General features: G+C 44.5%; 1 protein-coding gene and 1 pseudogene across 1 annotated transcript in view; both read right to left on the bottom strand.

The window, feature by feature from the left end:
• The window catches only part of LOC124794812, a 782944-nt gene that overhangs the window by 523149 nt on the left and 239408 nt on the right, over positions 1–20387 (bottom strand). The window lies entirely within an intron of this gene.
• LOC124796826 lies at positions 713–830 on the bottom strand (annotated as a pseudogene).

Genomic DNA, 20387 nt, shown 5'->3' on the forward strand with positions numbered 1-20387 from the left:
AGGGCAGAGCAGCGCAGCGTGTGACACAGCTCGCAGTGTACCTGTGTGGTTCGAGGAGCACCAAACTTCCCGGGGTTGAACCCCAATAGAGAATCTGTGAGACCACTTCGATACGGCTGTTCGCGTCTATGCTCAAGAAGTGAACCTAGGACAGGGAGTCGTTTCGGATCTGAGGGAAACATTCCTGAATAAAGATCACTGCGTTACAACTGATAGGTTCCCCTGGCTGCTGAATTATTAAAATTAAATATGACACTGGTTGCTACCCTGCATTTCAATTAGAAATTCCGAGGGAATTTTTGACAGAAAGAAAGAAGTTCATTCTTCAATGTTTGGTTTCAGAAATGACCCGACTGTAGTTTCCTACGTTTCAAAAAGTGGCAAATCGGTGGACCTTACTGTCTACTCGGCATCACGAGAGGCATTTGAGTGGCGGAAAAAAAGTAGATACAATACTGAAATTATACTCCACTATAACAAAACCTAAGATGTGGATAAACTAAACTCCTTCCGCACAGGCAATGAAGGCCCAAAGGTACCGACTGACCGCCGTGTCATTCTCAGACCACAGGCGTCACTGGATGCGGATATGGAGGGGCATGTGTTCAGCACACCGCTCTCCCGGCCGTATGTCAGTTTCCGAGACTGGAGCCGCTACTTCTCAATCAAGTAGCTCCTCAGTTTGCCTCACAGGGGCTGAGTGCACCCCGCTTGCCAACAGCGCTCAACAGACCGGATGGTCACCCATCCGAGTGCCAGCCCAGCCCGACAGCGCTTAACTTCGGTGATCTGACGGGAACCGGTGTTACCACTGCGGCAAGGCCGTTGGCCGAAGATGTGGATAATGGAGACAAAATTACAAGAGAATGCAGCTGTGTTACAGGAACTAAACGGTGGCCACTAAGAAGGAGATGGTTCATCTGCATGGAACCTCAACCGAGAAACCTAGCGCACTAACAACGGCACTGCAGTCGGCATGGCTCCACATCTCTGTCGGTACCTTCCTGAACCTCACTGACTCTCTCTGCGAGACGAGCAGGGGTCTGCGCTGCACAAGGTGGTTATTCAGACTTCTGACAGGTGGTCACATTAATGTGACAGAGCAGTGTAATACTCCCCCGTCCTCAGGGTTGTCATCTGCGTTGAAGCTCGTGTGCTATATGCTGAACGACAGACTGTTAAGAAGATCGTGCGTGTGTCTATTGCCTTCTTAAGCATTCGTGTGGATTATCTTCTCTGTCTTTCTGCGTACAGAACACGCGCTTATGGAGTATCAGGCCACATTTGTTACTGGATTCAGGACCTCCCAGCAGTTTGTTACTGGATTCAGGACTTCGTAGCGGACAGAGCTAATCATGCTGTTCTTACCATGAAGAATTCAACAGATGTAAAGACAATTTACGGTCAGCCCCTGGAGATGTTATACGGCTGTTATTGTTTGTAACGCGTGCAAATATCCAGTTAGCAAAGTCGGAAGCTCCGCGAGGCTCTTCGCGAAAAATACTATTCTGTATAGCAAGGTTTACCAGTCTCCGTAGACGAAGTCGGTAACGCACGCCTGTGCGGTGAAGCTCGACTCAGAGGTAAGCCGGTTCGAATCCTAGTGGTGGAGATTCCCCAGTAATTGAACAGCATGGGGAGGAGAGGCGGTGGCGTGAAATTCCTGACCACCAGTCTTTGAGTCAATGTCCTGGATTAAATTACAAACCTCTTCGCAGTGTCTCCTGAAGCAAAGGCATGCGTCACTATTGATGGTGTTCAACAGGCGGATGGAGATGTTCAGCTCGTGGCCCCCCTTGGTGCTATTCGACAGAAGTAGACTGTGTACCGGCGACGGATTTCCCTTCATGCCTAACACAAACCCAACACCGCAATGTACAAACACTCACTCATCACAGTCGTTCACAAGGCACAGATACACACTTGACACTCCGTAATTTTTTTGGAAATTTATGATAAGTTTCTATGTGATCACACACTCATGTCCGAGGGAGGACCTCCGACGGGGGAAGCCGCGCGAACCGTTGCAATGTGCCCTGGACCGCACGGCTACCCCGCGCGGCCCACTTCGTAACAGGCATCGGTAAACCACACATCCACTAGAATCTTGTCCAGAACGGCGATGGAAGATTCCTGCATCTGCTCCCCTACATTCACATTCCCCGAGTATGAGACTACTTTGACTCTGACCTGAGGGGAAAATTTCAATCCCAGAAGACTATAGTGAAATGCCTGCGGAGGATTTATGATTGATACAGATACTATTGGCAGTTGTTTCTGAATCGTGGTTACGCGTTGTATATCCACAACGTCTGCATGCTCAACTTTCTAGTTCAACGCAAGGTTATTGTTCTTCAGCACCCTTCTTATTCTCCACATTTGGGCCCGGCAGACTTCGTTTTCTTTCCCCGTCTTAAAATATTCCTGAAAGACTTACGCTGCATATGACTGCGGTGCTTTGAGTGACTCCACCGGAAGTGTTTACTGCAAGATTCGAACATCTTTACAACTGCTGTCACTGGCGTGTTGTATCTTATGGTGATTAATCTGAAGGTCAGTCAAGGTATTTAGTTTGTAGCTCTTGTTTATTTTCTGATAACCATTCATTCACTTAACTTTTCAGGCTCATCTTTTTTTATGGCGAAAAAGGAAAGACAGTGTCAAGGATATGACACGAGTTGCAATGGCAATCATTTAAACAAAGGCGTTATTCGTTGCAGCGAGATCTTCTTACCAAATCTGAATCAGAAAATTCCACCTCCGAATGTGAAAACATTTTGTTGATATGCACCTACATAGGGACAAGTGACCATCGCAATGAAATAATAGAAATCGCAGCACACAAGGAAAAATGTACGAGTTCCTTTTTCCCACGTGCTATTCGGGAGTGGAACGGTATAAAAATACGGCCTGAAAGAGGTTAGATGAACCTCCTGCCAGGGACTTCAGTGTGATCTGCGGAGTGGTCATGTAGATGTAGATGAAGTAGTTCGCCCGCAGCAAAACTCGGGAGATTCTGAATATGAATATTTTAAAACAATTGATACCATTTTTTTTCCACAGGCTTTAAACGAACCTCTCGCACTTCTGGGAGCAACGGGATACCTTGCCGTGAAACAGGTCTGCAGCGGAAGAGGTGGTGCTTCGACGGAGGCTGTGAACGGCGGGATATGCGTAGAAGGTTAGGCTGACTCGCGCCGCCGTGATTCCATTGGCGGCCACAGGCGCTGCTATTCAGGCCAATGGGCGTCCTTGGCGCTGGGGTGTTTACCGGGCAAGTGGCCGGCCCGGAAGCAGCCGAGTTAGTCAGCGCCCGCGGTGCAATACGCAAGAGCGGCCACCACAACGCAGCCCGTGTCCGTGGCGCTACAGCTCGGCTAATGTTCACCGCCAGCGGGCTTGCTGCTGCCGCAACGTAACAAGTACAAAATGCCCTCTGTGAACTACTCCCGCGGATATTTCTCGTTGTAGTAAGCCTATGTTTAAATAATACAGGTATCACCTACACCACACCAGGCCGTCACTCCCTTTAAAACGCAGCCGCACAGGGCTATTCGTCAATAACTCCGGGGTTTCAGAAGACGACTACGCGAAGACCTCACAAGAAATAGACACGTATCAGTGGATAAAGCATCTCTACAAGTTTTAACTCATATTACGGGTGCTCAATATAGGCACCGTTTGTGGAGCGGCAAACGCCAATACCTAAGTCCAATTCACTTAAGTCCCTGACACGAATTGCTGGTAAGGCGCTGCAGCAACCAGCTTTGGAAATCCGCCTATTGAACTGCCTACCTGCAGGCGCGAACCAATTCGATGGGGCAATGTTCTGACACGCCTGCCCCCTAATGCAACTGTGAAACGGCACATTTTACGAATCGCAACCTGGAGAGACGCCCTATGCACTGGTATGAGCCTTTCTCTGTATGTCTTGTAATTTCCACGCAGCCGTCTTCCGAAACCCTGCCGGTATTCATGAGTAACCTGTGTAATTTCTTAATCAACACAAGATAACGGTAAAACAGAAGACTGACATATGCAAAAGAATAGCTGTAACTCCTCAATTTAAAAGAATGATAATTGCGAGATAATACCTACAACTACGAAAAGTAGCCCGAGAGTATCAATCCGCTTACAAGATTGGAGGTGCTTGAGCACATCACATCATATACATATTTAGCGGTAGTACTAAAAAGTTCAGAACCCAAATATCAAAGTGCAAAAGCTCTTCTTGAGAAATACGACTTCGAAGTTATCCGAGTGTTAATACACTAATACAAGACCGCTATTTCGCCATTCAGTGAGGGTCTGGGCTAGATTACTAGCTCGTCCTACAGGGGTCTCGTGTTCGATTTCTGGCCGGCATATGCACAGTTTTAAGGAGTTGCGAATGTTTTACGAAAAATTCCGTGAAGTGCAAAATAAAAGTATACTAGTTCCGTTTTTGAGCTACGAAACCCCAAAAAATACAAAAATCCGATTGCCGTGTGGTCTCTTTGTATGAAGCAGCGTGAAATGGAACGATCACATGAAGTCAGTATTAGAAAAATTAATTAGAGTATTTAGATTTCTTGAAAGGGCAACATCCTTGCAAAGGAATCACATGCACGACGCTTGTGAGATTAGTTCTACAGTACTGTTTCCAACGTCAAGTATGCTTGACAATGGGCATCAGGCGTATTAAGAGACGCGCAGCTAGTATCATTGCAGATCACAGGGACCATACGAATCTGTAACATAAATGCTGAAGCAACAATCAATCTACAAAGGACATTCCTTACAAATCACTCAAGCGACCGGCACTGCAATATTGCTCAAGTGTGTGGGACCCGTACCAGCTAGGACTAACGGAGAAATTGAAAGAATACAGAGAAGAGCAGCGCGAATGGTCAAGGGTTTGTTTAATCCGTGGGATACTGAAGGAACTGAACTGGAAGATACGTAAACTATGTCGAGAAAGTCTGCTAACAAAGTTTCAAGAAGTCTAGGAATATACTACAATACCCCACGTATCGCTCACATAGGGATCATGAGGATAAGATTAAAATATTTGCTGCACGCACAGAGACATTCAAACGATCATTGTTCCCGCGCTCCACCCGTGAATAGAACAGGAAGAAATCCTAATAACTGGTACAGTGGGACGTAACCTGTGCCATGCACCTCACGGTGGTTTCCAGAGTATAGATATAGATGTAGATGCAGAAACAGGCGTCCTTGGAAGAAAGACGACATACTTATCGCGAAACCCTGTTGGATAAATTTACAGAACCGGTATACCAAGAATATTCTGCAACTATTATGCCGCCATCGTCCTTTATCTCGAGTGGGGATAAGAGAGGAAAAATAAGGGTGTACAATCGGTCACTTTTCCCTTGCGAAATACGCAAAGGGAGGAGGACAATGATTACAACATTGGTACGATGTACCTCGACATACACTGTATAGTGGCTTGTGCAGTGCTTATATAGATACAGTATCATGTTTATACGGACCATTACGAGTTTCGACCGAAAACGCTCATTTTCAGATGGTACAGACGCTTCATTATGCAGCTGAACTTGTTTGTTGGTGGGTCTCAGTACTGATCTAAGGAACCAACAAAATATTGCAGATTACTTTCAGATGATTTACAGAAGATGTGTTGAAAAGGTCGCTGTACATAAGGAAATATGGCAGAAAACAGCGATTTGTGCAACGAGCCTAAGAGGAGGAGGATATTAGTGTTTAACGTCCCGTCGACAACGAGGTCATTAGAGACGGAGCGCAAGCTCGTGTTAGGGAAGGATGGGGAAGGAAATCGGCCGTGCCCTTTCAAAGGAACCATCCCGGCATTTGCCTGAAGCGATTTAGGGAAATCACGGAAAACCTAAATCAGGATGGCCGGAGACGGGATTGAACCGTCGTCCTCCCGAATGCGAGTCCAGTGTGCTAACCACTGCGCCACCTCGACGAGCCTAAGAGCCTAGCCGTCGATCGACGTGTGTGTGTGTGTGTGTGTGTGTGTGTGTGTGTGTGTGTGTGTGAGAGAGAGAGAGAGAGAGAGAGAGAGGGGGGGGGGGATATTCAGTGCACAAATGCGGATCTCAATTATTCGTGCCGTGTGTGCGTGACACATCAAGTACAATGGGCAGCAACACATCAAACTGTGATGTATATTCGGCCAGGGCAGTTTGTAGCTGGTTCGACGCGGAGTTCATGTCGGCAGTTCACATCACATCACAATGCCTCTTTTCAAGTAATGGCGTACACCTCTCACTGTATAGTATTATACGCTCGTCGCCGAACTCTCAAACGCGAGACCGCTGACGATTTACGACGTGCATTTGAATTCCATTGTACGATAAGAGTTGGTACAACCACTGGTCCATTTAATGCTCTCTGTTCCTCGACTTAATATTCATTTACAGTGCGCGTGTTATATTACTCTACTGGTGTGTTTGCAATTCAGCGCAACTCGAGTACGAAATGCGACTCAGAGAACCATAGGCCGGCAGAAATATTACTATTGTTCCCATTGAATACATTTAGATTGTTCTCTCGATAACTATTGGTCCGTTATTAAATGAACTGTCTGGCAAAACTGAGAACAGGATGCACACGCCTTTTTTAATGCCCCGAGCCAGAATACGGTCGCCGTTTATGGCACACTTCTTTACCTTTCATCACTTCAAGAGGACCAGGTAGTTAAAGACTTGACAAGATCAAACTACCTGCACTCAATACAAAAGTCCGTTCGTTCTGCCACATCTGAGGATGACGTAATATTTATACCCGCAATCGGGGCAAGATGTTGACAATGCAGCAACGGGTGGCAGAACAAACGTTCATGAACGAGGAATCGATTTCGTTGCAGCGTACCGCGTCTTAGTACACATGCAGAACGGCCAAAAATAAATATGGCGCATACTCTGATTTTACTGCACGTATTGTACTAAGTTCACACTTCAATGTAAATACGAACATCAACAACACCTTTGATTCTGGGGTAGTAAAATAAAGGCCATATGGAAACATTTCGAAAACGTTGTATGCCAAGATGCAACCACGGAAATGAACTGCGTAGACGTTTGCTGACAACTACTCTACACGGCAAATTGCCAGGCGAGAAAGCCAATACCCGATCCAAACAAGCTTCTTCTACAGGTAAGTACTCGCCTTCCGCTGTTTTTCTACGTAACTGCTTCGCTTATCGAGACTTGGCGTACCGTGAGATCGCTTTTCATATACCGTCGCTGAACACATTTCCAACCTGCGGTGATATCGACGTCATGCACAACCACTCCCGAAATTCTGCGACGCATGTGTCGTCACCGCGAATGTCTGTTCCACGCAACGCCCAGTCATGGCTCTATATTAGTTCCTCACCGCGAACATCTTCACATTCTGAACTAAGCTCTAGCTTTAACAGGTTAACGTCTACCGCAGTCTTCTTTAAGGCATTCGAAAACAGCACGATTCTTCGAGTTTCAAACCTTTTCGATTCTGGTGACTGCTAACATTAATCTCTACTCGTATACAGCCCACAAATAAATCATAAAGGTGGCCATTACCAGCACACAACAATACTGTTCAAAATACAATTTCCAGCCATATGAAGCATACGAATATTTTCCTAGTTCACGCATACAATTGAGAAGTCTGCATTACATGTTTTGAACACTGTATCCACAACTGGTTAGTAACCACCTTCCACACGGAGCACGTCCATACCTCACCATTGACTTATAGAATCAGCCGCACGCAGTTGACGTCAACAAGTGTACGGGCCTGAAGATGACGTTGTTACAACGTTGAAACTAGTTGCCAAAATAAAATCTACACCTTAAATACAGCTGGAGGAATTTCTTCATTTTCAATATAAACATCAGCAACAGTCGACTTGGGCAGCTTTAGAAGGGTTGAAATATTGCCGATGTATCTGTTACTCAGGTGGAATCCAGTGACTCGTACATGTTCGTAGCCACTGAGCTCTCCTCCTTCAGGGACATGAAGGCTATTATTTTTTCCTCCCTCCACTAGAAGATCGGAAAGGACAGGAAATAGGCAGCATCATTGAAAGTATTGTCCACCATGCACTGCACAGTTGCTTGCGCAGGATCTATACAGATGCTGATTTGAAGAGCAACATATCTAAATGGTATAAGGGTTTAAGTTCTAAGCAGGCAACACAGTACTGGGTTGCAATGTAAGGTAGAAAAAGTTATTTACACAGAACTTCTCCAAGATGTGCGATGACAAAGCAGAACTTTAAAAAATCATAAGTTGCATCTATCGTAGCAAAACACTGCATAGCTTTATGGAAATACGAGAATTGCGCACAACTTTCCCGCTCGAGCTTGCTACTCCTGTGGGACGTATCACAGAAAGTTCCTGGTCATAATCTTTCACATGCGCTTTAACCACGGAAAGGATCAGACTGACCTCTCTATCTCATACGACCGATTGACACGTCCCAGTGTGAGTGTGACGCGATGGATAAACCTCTCATTTATCTTGGCCACCCAAATAACTTTTTGTCCAGAAATAAATTGAATAAAATGTATCGAGCAAATGATGTTTGGTTCTCTCGGGGGTCATTAGCCAGCATGACTGCTCTTCTTCTAATTTTGTTCGTAACGAAGATATGAACACATTTTTGAATAGTACCCTTATATTTTTTATTCGGTAACACACTTCTCTTTTCAAGGTCAATTCAAAAATACATGACAGTATTCTTCGTAAACAAGAAATTATTAAAAACGTAACAGAAAATTGCATTTGACTCTTCTATACGTAGTGCAGCTATCTGGCATAATGTAACTCGATCACTTGCTGTTGATGACAGCAAACAAACGAAAACAAAAGGAAAATGCACTGCAGTCGTGCAGTCACCCGTCTTCGGTTGTAGGTTTGTGTGATTACAACGCACACCAACGTAGAGGGGGTAGAAATGATACTCATCTACGAAGAGTGTTAAGTTAGCAGAACAGTAACTGCAACAATGCTTTCTCATTTACAATACAGGTTGTATACAGCAGTGTTTTTACTTCAAAGGAAGATGGTTGCCTGAATGACTGGTGAACATTTTCGTTGTGTTTACTGTTAGCTCCAGAAAGTGAAAGACTACGTTAACCCGCTAACATCTACTGTGTACTAATACTGGAGAGTCAAGGTCTACTTTGTGCTACATTTACAACAATGTTATGTATACGTGAATGATACATTGTGACACACCTTTGACAAGGTCTTAAGGAAAGGAAGTGGCTTACCGAATAAGAAATGTGGGCTGCTACTTAAAAAGGACGCATTGCTGTTCATATCTTCAGCATGAACGAAGATACAAGACAGAGTGTGTGTGTGTGTGTGTGTGTGTGTGTGTGTGAGAGAGAGAGAGAGAGAGAGAGAGAGAGAGAGAGAGAGAGAGAGAGAGAGAGAGGGGGGGGGGAATTAGACATATGTTTTACTTACTACGACAGATGTAACTCATTATATATCGGGCGTTAAAAAATAAACGAGCCGGAGGCATAATTACAGAAACCAGTACCTGTATGTTAGAAGTATTGACCCTGGCTGTCGAGACATTAGTTCCACTGTAACACAAGGAGGTGAATGACTGCGTCATAAAATTCTCGGGGCTGTGATATTAACCAGTTCCGCACGTACAGCTGGACGTCGTCGTCCTAAGTGAATCGTTTGCCCCTCAGAGCCTTTTTAAGGGGACCAAAAATGGCACCCTTCTTAATCACTTCCCGCTGGACGGGACAACAGTGAATGCCCAGCGTTACTCGCAAACCTTTACCACCCTTCACCAAGCGATCAAATCAAAACGACCAGGCAATCTCACCCCTGGGGTCATTCTGCTCCATGACAATGCAAAGCCTCGTACGGCCAACACAGTCGCGGCACTCCTGCAGAAATTCAAATGGGGGGTTCTAGGCCACCCTCCATTCAGTCCGTACCTGTCTCCCTGTGATTACGCCACTTTTGGTGCCCTTAAAAAGGCTCTGAGGGGCAAACGATTCACCTAGGACGACGACGTCCAACTGTACGTACGGAACTGTTTAACACCGCAGCTCCGAGAATTTCATGACGCAGCTATTCACCGCCTTGTGTTACAGTGGAACAAATGCCTTGACAGCCAGGGTCAATACTTCTAACATACAGGTACTGGTTTCTGTAATTATGCCTCCGGCTTGTCTCTTTTTGAACGCCCCTTACAATTTGAACAGTATTACATAACGGAGGCTGTCTGAGTGGATAATGCCTGGAGGCCACAATATCGTAAATAACCAAATAAATTAACAGTTATCCTCGATTTGCTTAGACGAAACCCAATGAAATTACTAATAAAATTCCCAGCCAATGTAAGCTTACATATGCGTCAACTACATCGTACTAGCTTGTGAGTCACAGTTACAGTCCCGATGTCGCAGTGAACTTATTGTAAACTTTACTAGACAGTGGTGAACGTAACGAACCTAAGTAAGGGACAGTATGCTGTTAGCTTACCGAGAAAACTTGTATGTGTAAACAATGAGTAACAATGGCATAACATACTAGCTGATGATGTCGGGTGGGATTTATAAGCTGAAATAAATAAGAGTATCGGCTACGTCAAAGGCCTGGAGACTGGCGTGGGACAACGGCGGGCGTCGGTGTGTGTAAAGCGTCAGAGCCGCGTGCCGCCGTTGCATAATGGCCGCTTATCCTGAAGGTTGAGCGGGGTCGGCTATACGGCGCCAACGTGTCCCCTGCCTCTTAACACCGTCTCGGAACGGAGGACGAGACGTGCAGGGAGCGCCAAGTCTGACCACAGCAGCAAATTGGAGTACCGTCAAACAAAACTTAATCTCCGGTACTTTGGACCGAGAAGTGGTGTGTTTTAATGCAACCAACGGGAACATCGACTGTTTTTCTTATTATTGCATTCTGAATCAGTCACAAAAATGGTTCAAATGGCTCTAAGCACTATGAGACTTAACAAAATGGTTCAAATGGATCTGAGCACTATGGGACTTAACATCTGAGGCCATCAGTCCCCTAGAACTTAGAACTACTTAAACCAAACCAACCTAAGCTCGAGGCAGGATTCGAACCTGCGACCGTAGCGCTCGCGTGGTTCCAGACTGAAGCGCCTAGAACCGCTAGGCCACAGTGGCTGGCAATCAGTCACAAGAATTAGCGAATTGGCCACTACGTTTTTCATATCGAGGAAAAACGATAAAGATTTTGTCCTCAATTTCTGATTAAATTGACTGTTCACTATTTTCTTCTGTACGAGCAAATAAGACTAACTTTTCTGTCCTCGGTTTCTGGTGAGTGTTGGTTGCGCTTCTTCCGAGAGCTTAACCAACATTATCAACAAGTACATAAATAAACAACAATAGGTTGATTTAAAGGCACTCGCAGGGGAACACAATAATGTAGGAAAGGGATTTACCTAAAAAGTCCGATTGCGTCTATCAGTAGTTCTGTAGTGTATCGAGAGGTTGTAACAATGAAAATTGTACTGAAATGCAGGAGGATCTGCAACGAATTGACGCATGGCGCAGGGAATGGCAACTAAATCTCAATGTAGACAAGTGTAATGTGCTGCGAATACATAGAAAGAAAGATCCTTTATCATTTAGCTACAATATAGCAGGTCACCAACTGGAAGCAGTTAATTCCATAAATTATCTGGGAATAGGCATTAGGAGTGATTTAAAATGGAATGACCATATAAAATTAATCGTCGGTAAAGCAGATGCCAGACTGAGATTCATTGGAAGAATTCTAAGGAAATGCAGTCCGAAAACAAAGGAGTAGGTTACAGTACGCTTGTTCGCCCACTGCTTGAATACTGCTCACCGGTGTGGGATCCGTACCAGATAGGGTTGATAGAAGAGATAGAGAAGATGCAACGGAGAGCAGCGCGCTTCGTTACAGGATCATTTAGTAATCGCCAAAGCGTTACGGGGAATATGGATAAACTCCAGTGGAAGACTCTGCAAGAGAGACGCTCAGTAGCTCGGTACGAGCTTTTGTTTTGTAGTTTCGAGAACATACCTTCACCGAGGATTCAAGCAGTATATTGCTCCCTCCTACGTATATCTCGCGAAGAGACCATGAGGATAAAATCAGATAAATTAGAGCCCACACAGAGACATACCGACAATCTATCTTTCCACGAACAATACGAGACTGGAATAGAAGGGAAAACCGATAGAGGTACTCAACGTACCCTCCGCCACACACCATCAGGTGGCTTGCGGAGTACGGATGTAGATGTAGACGTAGAAGACAAAAGTCAAAACTATTATTAATGGAAACTTAGAAGAAAACACGCTTTCGAACAAACTCATCCTCCAATTTTAGAGTGAACCTCAATCGGTAAAAATGGAACCCACACAGAATCGCTTTGCTGTCCGTCTGTTAAGGACCCTTTTTCTCAGGAATGCGTAGGGGTGCCAAGCTGAAATTTGTGTGGAATACTAAGGTCTATTGTCCCTTGGCGCTGTCAAAAATTTGAGCTTCTAAAGTCAATCAAAACATTCGGCCATTATGTCACATATTTTGATACTCGTAAACTAACTCACCAAAACCTATTGATGAACTATCTATACATATAATTAAGTTTTTACGGAACTCTTGGAGCTCGAGTCTTACTCGCACTTGACCATATTTTTTCTTCCCCTCCACTACCTTATGTCTTGTGGACTTGAGACCGAAAGTGGTCCTACATCTTGCCTCGGTGTGCCTACCACTAAGTTGGCTGCAGGCATTATGCCCTTCGTTTTCTGTCTCTCGGATGCCGCTGTATCAGCGCCCTCCACCTTCAACCACAGTATTTTCTGGCCACAGGTCCCAATCAGTTTCACGTGATCTAGACGCCCTTGTGGACTAATTCGGATATTCGTCATGTGAAACAAAGGAGTGATTGCCGGTATAGGATCATACCCATATTTCCTTTTAGGGCGTTTGTCCTCTTTTTTTAAATAAAAAAAGGAAACAGTACTGAAGGATTTTGTTGAAGATACACGGGCAGCCAGTCTGAATACAGAAGTGTTGAAAAGACCAGTAGAAACCAAGTACTTTCTCAGACCTGTCACAGCTAGGAAAAAAACAATATGGTAAGCCAGTTTTATCTGTCCGTGTTAGCTTTTCCAGAATCTCACTTGAGGGAATGATCGAGAAAAGAACACAAAAGATTAGCCACGATATGGGCAAATGGGAAAAATTTACGCGGGCGGAATATACGGGAGGGCCACACTAGAAGGAAATACGAGCCAGCCTACCAAACTTCCGACAATGACGACGACTTGGTGGTGGAGGATGAGATACCACGTTAAACCACTGAACTAAGAATGAAAATCGTCACTGTTGTTATCTGAGAATGTTACACAGACTCATCGAAAATTATCATAAGCAGTTCTGTATTGACTATTAAAATACTGCTTTACAAACGGTTTGTTGCGCATGACAATACTGGCTACGTTCAACCCACCGGCTTCTCCAGGTGAATAGCGAAACAGCGAGTGCCTCAGACTACAGGAGTCGGAAGAGTTAATTTGTGAACGTGATGTGGGAGTTATTGCTGTACTGCCTGAATGTGGCGACATTGTCTAGCTGTGCACGAAGTCTATTAGTCGTGCGGCTTTTAACGATTCCTCACCAGGCCGATCGAGTGCTGACTTGGGTGTTAAGTACTTGTAATTCTGCAACTGCATCTGATGTTGCTCGTTTCTCGGGCCGTTAAGAATGTGTCCACTGGCATCCATTATTGCCACAGTTCTCCACAACATCGAAACTTACGCAAAACAGAATCGGCAATCACTGGCGGACAGAGAAAACGTGTCAATTAACCGTTGAGAATTCCTAGCATACACATTAATTCACAATATCTCGTGCGGCGGAGGGGCCATTGCGACCAGAAAAAAGAGCATGCCAATCTTGTCAACAAAAAAGAATGAAAGATTGACTTATACAATTACATAACAGTATCGCTAACATTAGTATGTTACAGAATCCTAGACAGTATGAAAGTTCCTGAAGGGAAATTATCTTCTCTCTATTAGAACAGGTCGGGCAACCAACATTTTTGTGAAAAGGTCTAGTTTTTTTGTAACAAGATTTGATACGTAGGATATCCGCAACTGAGAGGCATGATAATTAATTTAGAGAGATACTCTTCAGTTGTACTAATATTTATTCAAACCATGACCGGTTTCGGGATTTTAAAATCCCATCTTCAGATCATGAAATTATTATATTTGGTAACACACAACATGCGGTCGGGTCAGTCAGTGCGAGAGTTCCGATCACTGCATGTTGGCGGAAACAGTCCGCCGCTGGGCGGCCGCACGGTAAAACGCCAGCCACTGAGTAGTTACCATGTACAGTAATTTCATACAGCTGAAGATGGGATTTTAAAATCCCGAAACCGGTCTTGGTGTGACCAAACATTGGCACAACTGAAGTGGACCTCTCTAAATTAATTATCTTTGGTCATGCACGATTTCTAGTAAATACCAGACACACGTGAACGGGCAGATGCTTTTACATTGTTTTTAGAAAATCTTTCGTTACTGTATTAGAGTGTCGGCTGAGAACCAAGATACAACCACACACGTCAAAACGTAATACGTCATGTTTTCAGTTCACAAAAATGGTTCAAATGGCTCTGAGCACTATGGGACTTAACATCTGAGGTTATCAGTCCCCTAGAACTTAGAACTACTTAAACCCAACTAACCTAAGGACATCACACACATCCGAGACAGGATTCGAACCTGTGACCGTAGCAGTCGCGCGGTTCCGGACTGAAGCGCCTAGAACAGCTCTGCCACCGCGGCCGGCTTTCAATTTACAAAAACGTTTTTAAGATGCAATTACTAATGCTACCTACCTGTCCACTCACTATGACCATTCTAAAATGGGACTAACTAATAACTGATACACCAACACCCGCAGATGTTGAAAAGACCGGGGAGAACAGAATGAAGACAAAATGTTCAAAGGAAAACAGTACCTCCAAGGGATGTGGTAAAGTTTCTCCTGCGTTTTCGGTTACGGGTTAAATCCTTGGGAGTTTAGCCTGTGCATACGGTTATCTTGCAAAGACAGTTAAGTCGCTGGCGCCACGGGTAAACGCAGTTATCTTGCCCTGTGATGTAGCGCCGAGTTTCACGCCTCTCTGACGTCATCTCACGTTGTACGATAACAGCGACCTGTCGCCGTAACAGCGCAGCGAAGTGCAGCACTCAGCTAAGAGAACGAAAAATTCCGTCGGAATCAACACAGATTCCACAAGTTCCGATCGCGCAAAATTGCTTGCTCTGTTCGGGCTACGGAGTATACGAGCGTGTATGCTACTAGATCAAAGATTTGCTATCTAATAGAACCCAGAACGTAGGTGCAGAATCCAAAGTGGTATCTACTGTACTTCAGGCTTGTGTTGTAGGGCATTACTGTTTACTATATTTAATCCCACGATTTATTTAGCTCCCTGAAGATGTTCGCAGGTGTTGCAGTGGTGTATAGGGAGTTTAGTCAACAGAAAATTGTTATGAATTGCAGGACCCCAAGCTAAATCAGTCTAAGCCCTGAAGAAGGCTTCTACAATACGGCCGAAATATCGTGATGCACGGCTGTCTATCGCTGGACTTACACGTCTAATTTTTTATTGTTACATTTTACATTAACTCTTTTGGTCGAATGCTCACGTTTATAGCAAGGAACTTTCAGTGATGGCGGATATTAGGACGTCAATAAAAATCTTATCTTACTTCTGTCTCTAATACACCAGTGGTAGTTGCAAGCAAATTTTTCTATAATTTCCTTGAATAGTGAATCCAGACGAGGCTTCCACCTCGGGAACATGTTTGCAAATAGAAAAGCCAAGTCCCGTATTACGATATTGCAGTGCTTGTGTCATTCAGATTACGATGCAAAGCAGTTTTCGAGACAGAGTTTCGTTGTGGAAAGTATTAAAAGCACCTCGGACTGAAGTCCGCGCTACATTTCGAGCTTCAACAAAACTACGCCAATCTTGAGGGTTTTGCGTTCTTTCAAATTTGGCACGCCTTTTTCGTTGTTTCTGCAACAGTGTTCTGTTAGCGTACCGAGGGGGTTCAGTACCATCTCTTATTAATTTATTAAGTATATGTATCTCAATAGCCGTCGATACTATTTCTTTGAATTTAAACCACATCTGGCCTACGCTTACACATTCAAACTGGAAGGAGTAGAGACTGTCTCTCAGGAACTCAAGCGAATTTTTATCACACAAGTTTCTAACTCCGACCATTCAAACCACATGAATGCTGCCAGCACTCCTCAGTAGTCGAGCACGCTACGCCAGTGCCACTGTATTTCGCTGTCCACACTGAATCGTCGAGCCGATTCGCAGATATACCTCGCTAAGCAGGCCTCTTTTGTACATCATTTATGAGGTTTTTGGACACCAACGATACCATATGTCCGATCTGCCCAGTGAAATAACGACGATGTGGCGCGTAATGTCATACAGAGACAGAGCAGATCACTAACAATATTTACTCTGCTTCCACCCCATTTTTATGTATAGGCTGTGGTGGCAGACTAATCTATATGTAGCGTAGCTCTAGGTTTGGATTAGGTTGGAAGACGACAGTTCATCAACTAATGTGAATACTAAATCTCCCCTCATAAACTACTGGATCGATTTCAATCAAACTTTCTAGACGTGTCACTAGATTTCCTGCAGGAACGGTTTGTTCCGTGGGTAGTACCGGAATTTCTTGCAGGCGATGCGCGAAGGGATGGCATGTCTATGCAGAGACAGGGTGGAAGAGGAGATGGCCAGAGTGGGGAGGGAGATGGAGAGGGACTAATAGAAGACAAGAATAAGTTAGCACCAAGCCAACGACTGTTTCTCAGCGGGTCTGAGATATTGTGTCAAACTGATATGTAGCTTACACAGTCCGAGTTATAGGTTAAGCTGAACCGTGAATTTTGGTTGTTAAGTTTCGAAGGAACGGGATATCATAAGGATAACTTCAACTCTTGTTATGATGCGCCTTTTACGCATATCGGATTTCGATGAAAATGATCAACGTATATGGGTGATATCCGCTGGTTCAATATTTCTCACTATAAAAACTCAAAAACCCCGATAGAACAATTGCTTGTAAAATTCTGAGGATCGGTAGGCCCGGTACGACAGCGAAATTATTCTGCTACGTTTGCACTGCCAAGCAAAAATACACTGATCTGCTATGACACTCCCACAACCATGAAAAGTCTATCATTATGACTCGCCCTATATGTAAGCCTCAATAAATCAGTAAAGATGTCGGGGTAGTTAATTGAAGTTGGCAGGCTCTGAGAAAGAAGTGTCCAAGACAGCCAAAATTGGTTGAGTATATAAAAATAATGACAGAAAAGAGATCTGCGAACACAATGGCTTCAAATGGCTCTGAGCACTATGGGACTCAACTGCTGTGGTCATAAGTCCCCTAGAACTTAGAACTACTTAAACCTAACTAACCTAAGGACATCACACACATCCATGCCCGAGGCAGGATTCGAACCTGCGACCGTAGCGGTCGTGCGGTTCCAGACTGTAGCGCCTTTAACCGCTCGGCCACTCCGGCCGGCGCGAACACAATGTTTCAACACTTATAGCTCTGGCTTGCGGCATGAGGTGAGCCACAGCAGGGTTGAATAATGCCGGACTGAATTACCACATTGCATGAACAGCCCGTTGGTATGCAATAGGCCGACTTGTGTCTAGTTTTTGGGTGTCATCCTCATCTGTTTAAGCAAATCTTAATAAGGGTTTCGTATCTCTGCTTTAGAAAATACGTAAAACGAACAGTCAACGCTCTGAGTTCACATGAGTCCAAGAAAATGATGCAATACATCTGGACACTCAGACTAAGGTCAGGACACAAAAAGAGGCAAATTCTTGAGCAGCACGTACTCGTAAGGTGGGGGTGCCACGATATTGAAAAATGCCACGAAAATATAGGCAGGTGACGTTTGATTGGGAATTTGGAGGGAAGAGACTTAGAGGAAGACCAAGGTGTAGCTCTGAAGACGAGAGTGACGAGTCTACAAGAGGTGTTTCCAATGCTGGTGGAATGACAGGAAGAGGGAGCCATCACTGATACACATCTCGGGCTGCTTTTAGCTTAGCAAGGAAAAACCCGTATTTGATACGTACTAAGAATTAATGGCCCTCCGTTCCCAGTTAGCACAGACGTTTGAATACCAGATACTTAAAGCTTCTGTAAAATTAGAGTGGACATACGTACTGTTTTAGAGCCTATATGCGCAGTGGCAGCCTCTCACACCGATGACTAACAATGAATACAATTTTTCTTTGTCCGGAAAAGGTTTGACACAATGTATTTGTAAATTTATGTTGTCAGAGCAGAGCAACAGTGTTTTTTAAAGTTTGTACTAGGGGCCAGGTACCGCACTAACGCTGTCACTAACAAACAGAAGACTAACAATATTTTCGCGTGCCTTTTTCTGAGTAGGGGGCAGATACCGCACTAACATACATAAGGCTAACAATATTTTCGCGTGCCTTTTTCTGATATTATCTCCTTTGGGAAATAGTTGTTGAGAGATTTTCACTATTCAGTCCCGACACAATTATACCACACGTCACACAACGGTGAACTTTAGCCTGGCATTAAGTCCTTAATAGCGTAATATACACAATTTTTACACAACTCACTTTGCCACAGCTGCTTTCTCTCGGACACTAACTACGCCGTCAGTCCATCAGCATCCAACGCCATTTTCTTTCACGGCGCTTTCTGCCTTTAATGGACGACGGAGTAGAGCCTTAAGTTGCCCCCATTACTAAAGAGGATTTTGAATGGCCGCTTTGCGTGATGCGCAGCGCGCAGACGTTCTGCTGGCGCCATCCCTTGAAGGCAAGTCCCCGCCCGTTACAGACTACACTGATTATGAGCACTATCATGGTCCTGCCACAGTTATTTAGAAAGTGACTCCCGCCCTCTCAACAACAGAATTTTTGTTTGTTTGTATACTTGTTGTAAGAGTATACTAGGGGTTAATATTCGAAGAATAACGAATGTCTTTTAAAAAGTCTGGTAAATGTGATGCTGCTGAGCCATAACATGATGAACATCGCACATTCCGATAATGAATGCCGCCTTGGTGGCGATACCGACACGATAGGCTGTAAGAAAAACATATAAACGGAGCTGAGACGATTAGAGTATCATTCTAGCGACGAAAGGGCAGCAAATGGAGAAACCCCCAATTACGTAAGTCCCTTCGACAATGGACAGATTGTTATAAGTCCAGAATCGCGCTATAATGGTTAGGAGATCGACAGTAAACTCACGTTCTCACGTTGATGTTTGGCCACAAAATTCATCTGATCGAAACCCGATAGAACACCTCCGGTGCCTGCTCTGTGCGGACAAACCAACAGTCTGTAATTATTTATGCGCCCTGTCAAATCTGTGCTTAGACATCTTGTGTCTCACATCCTCGGAAACCTAGCAAGGCCTTATCAAATCCATGACAAGTAGAATCGCTGATGTATTGCGTTTCAGAGGAGGACCAACGCGCTCTTAAGAAGGCGGTCGCACTGTTTTGGCTGACCTCTATACGTTTACAATGAAACGGTGTTGAAAATAGCTGTATCAAAAGGCTTCGGTCTCACACTTAGCTACATTTCCTCACAATTTCGTTTCTCCGGTACGCTTCCCCTCTGAACACTAGCGTGTGGCACAGAACTGAACTCTTATTCCAAAGAGCTACCGGAAGATGTCAACGAAGGTCGTCACTCAACAGTAGTCGCTACCGATCTCCGAAGATAAAAAAATATCATGTATTATCGGTACAGCAAAACAATCCTTCCTTGCATACCAACAGCCTCTGTCGTCAGTCTCGACATGGATCCATAGAAGCTAACAGATTGCTATCATTTTTTGTGTGTCTTCATTAAGATCTTACACTCCGTGTCCAGTTGTGCTAGTAAGGTGCATGTGTCGCTAAATGAGTGCTGCATCAATGGACCGAAGTTTAAGGGCAGTACAGAGCCCATAATAAGATGCAGCACAGTCCAGCATTCTTCGAAAAATCAGGAAGCGTGGGAGAGGGGACACGTCACTGGCCGCTGCTGAAGGGCAGTTGGCGTAGCACATCTGTTTCAGCCTCTCTTGTATTTTAGGCCATCTGCCACAGTTGTCTTTAGTTTTTCCTATTATTCCGCATTCGCTGTGCAAACACAACTAATCCATTCTAATATCTTAACTCTGTATAATTCCATCTTTTCCGGAGGTCCAATTTAAACTATCACTACAATAAACGCAGACTTATTTGATTGTGTTTATAACTCTGAATCGCCCCTGAAACAGGCACAGAATCCATGCTAACCACTATCCCATTCGTTG

This window comes from Schistocerca piceifrons, chromosome 4, assembly GCF_021461385.2.
Source record: "Schistocerca piceifrons isolate TAMUIC-IGC-003096 chromosome 4, iqSchPice1.1, whole genome shotgun sequence".
Lineage (NCBI taxonomy): Eukaryota > Metazoa > Arthropoda > Insecta > Orthoptera > Acrididae > Schistocerca > Schistocerca piceifrons.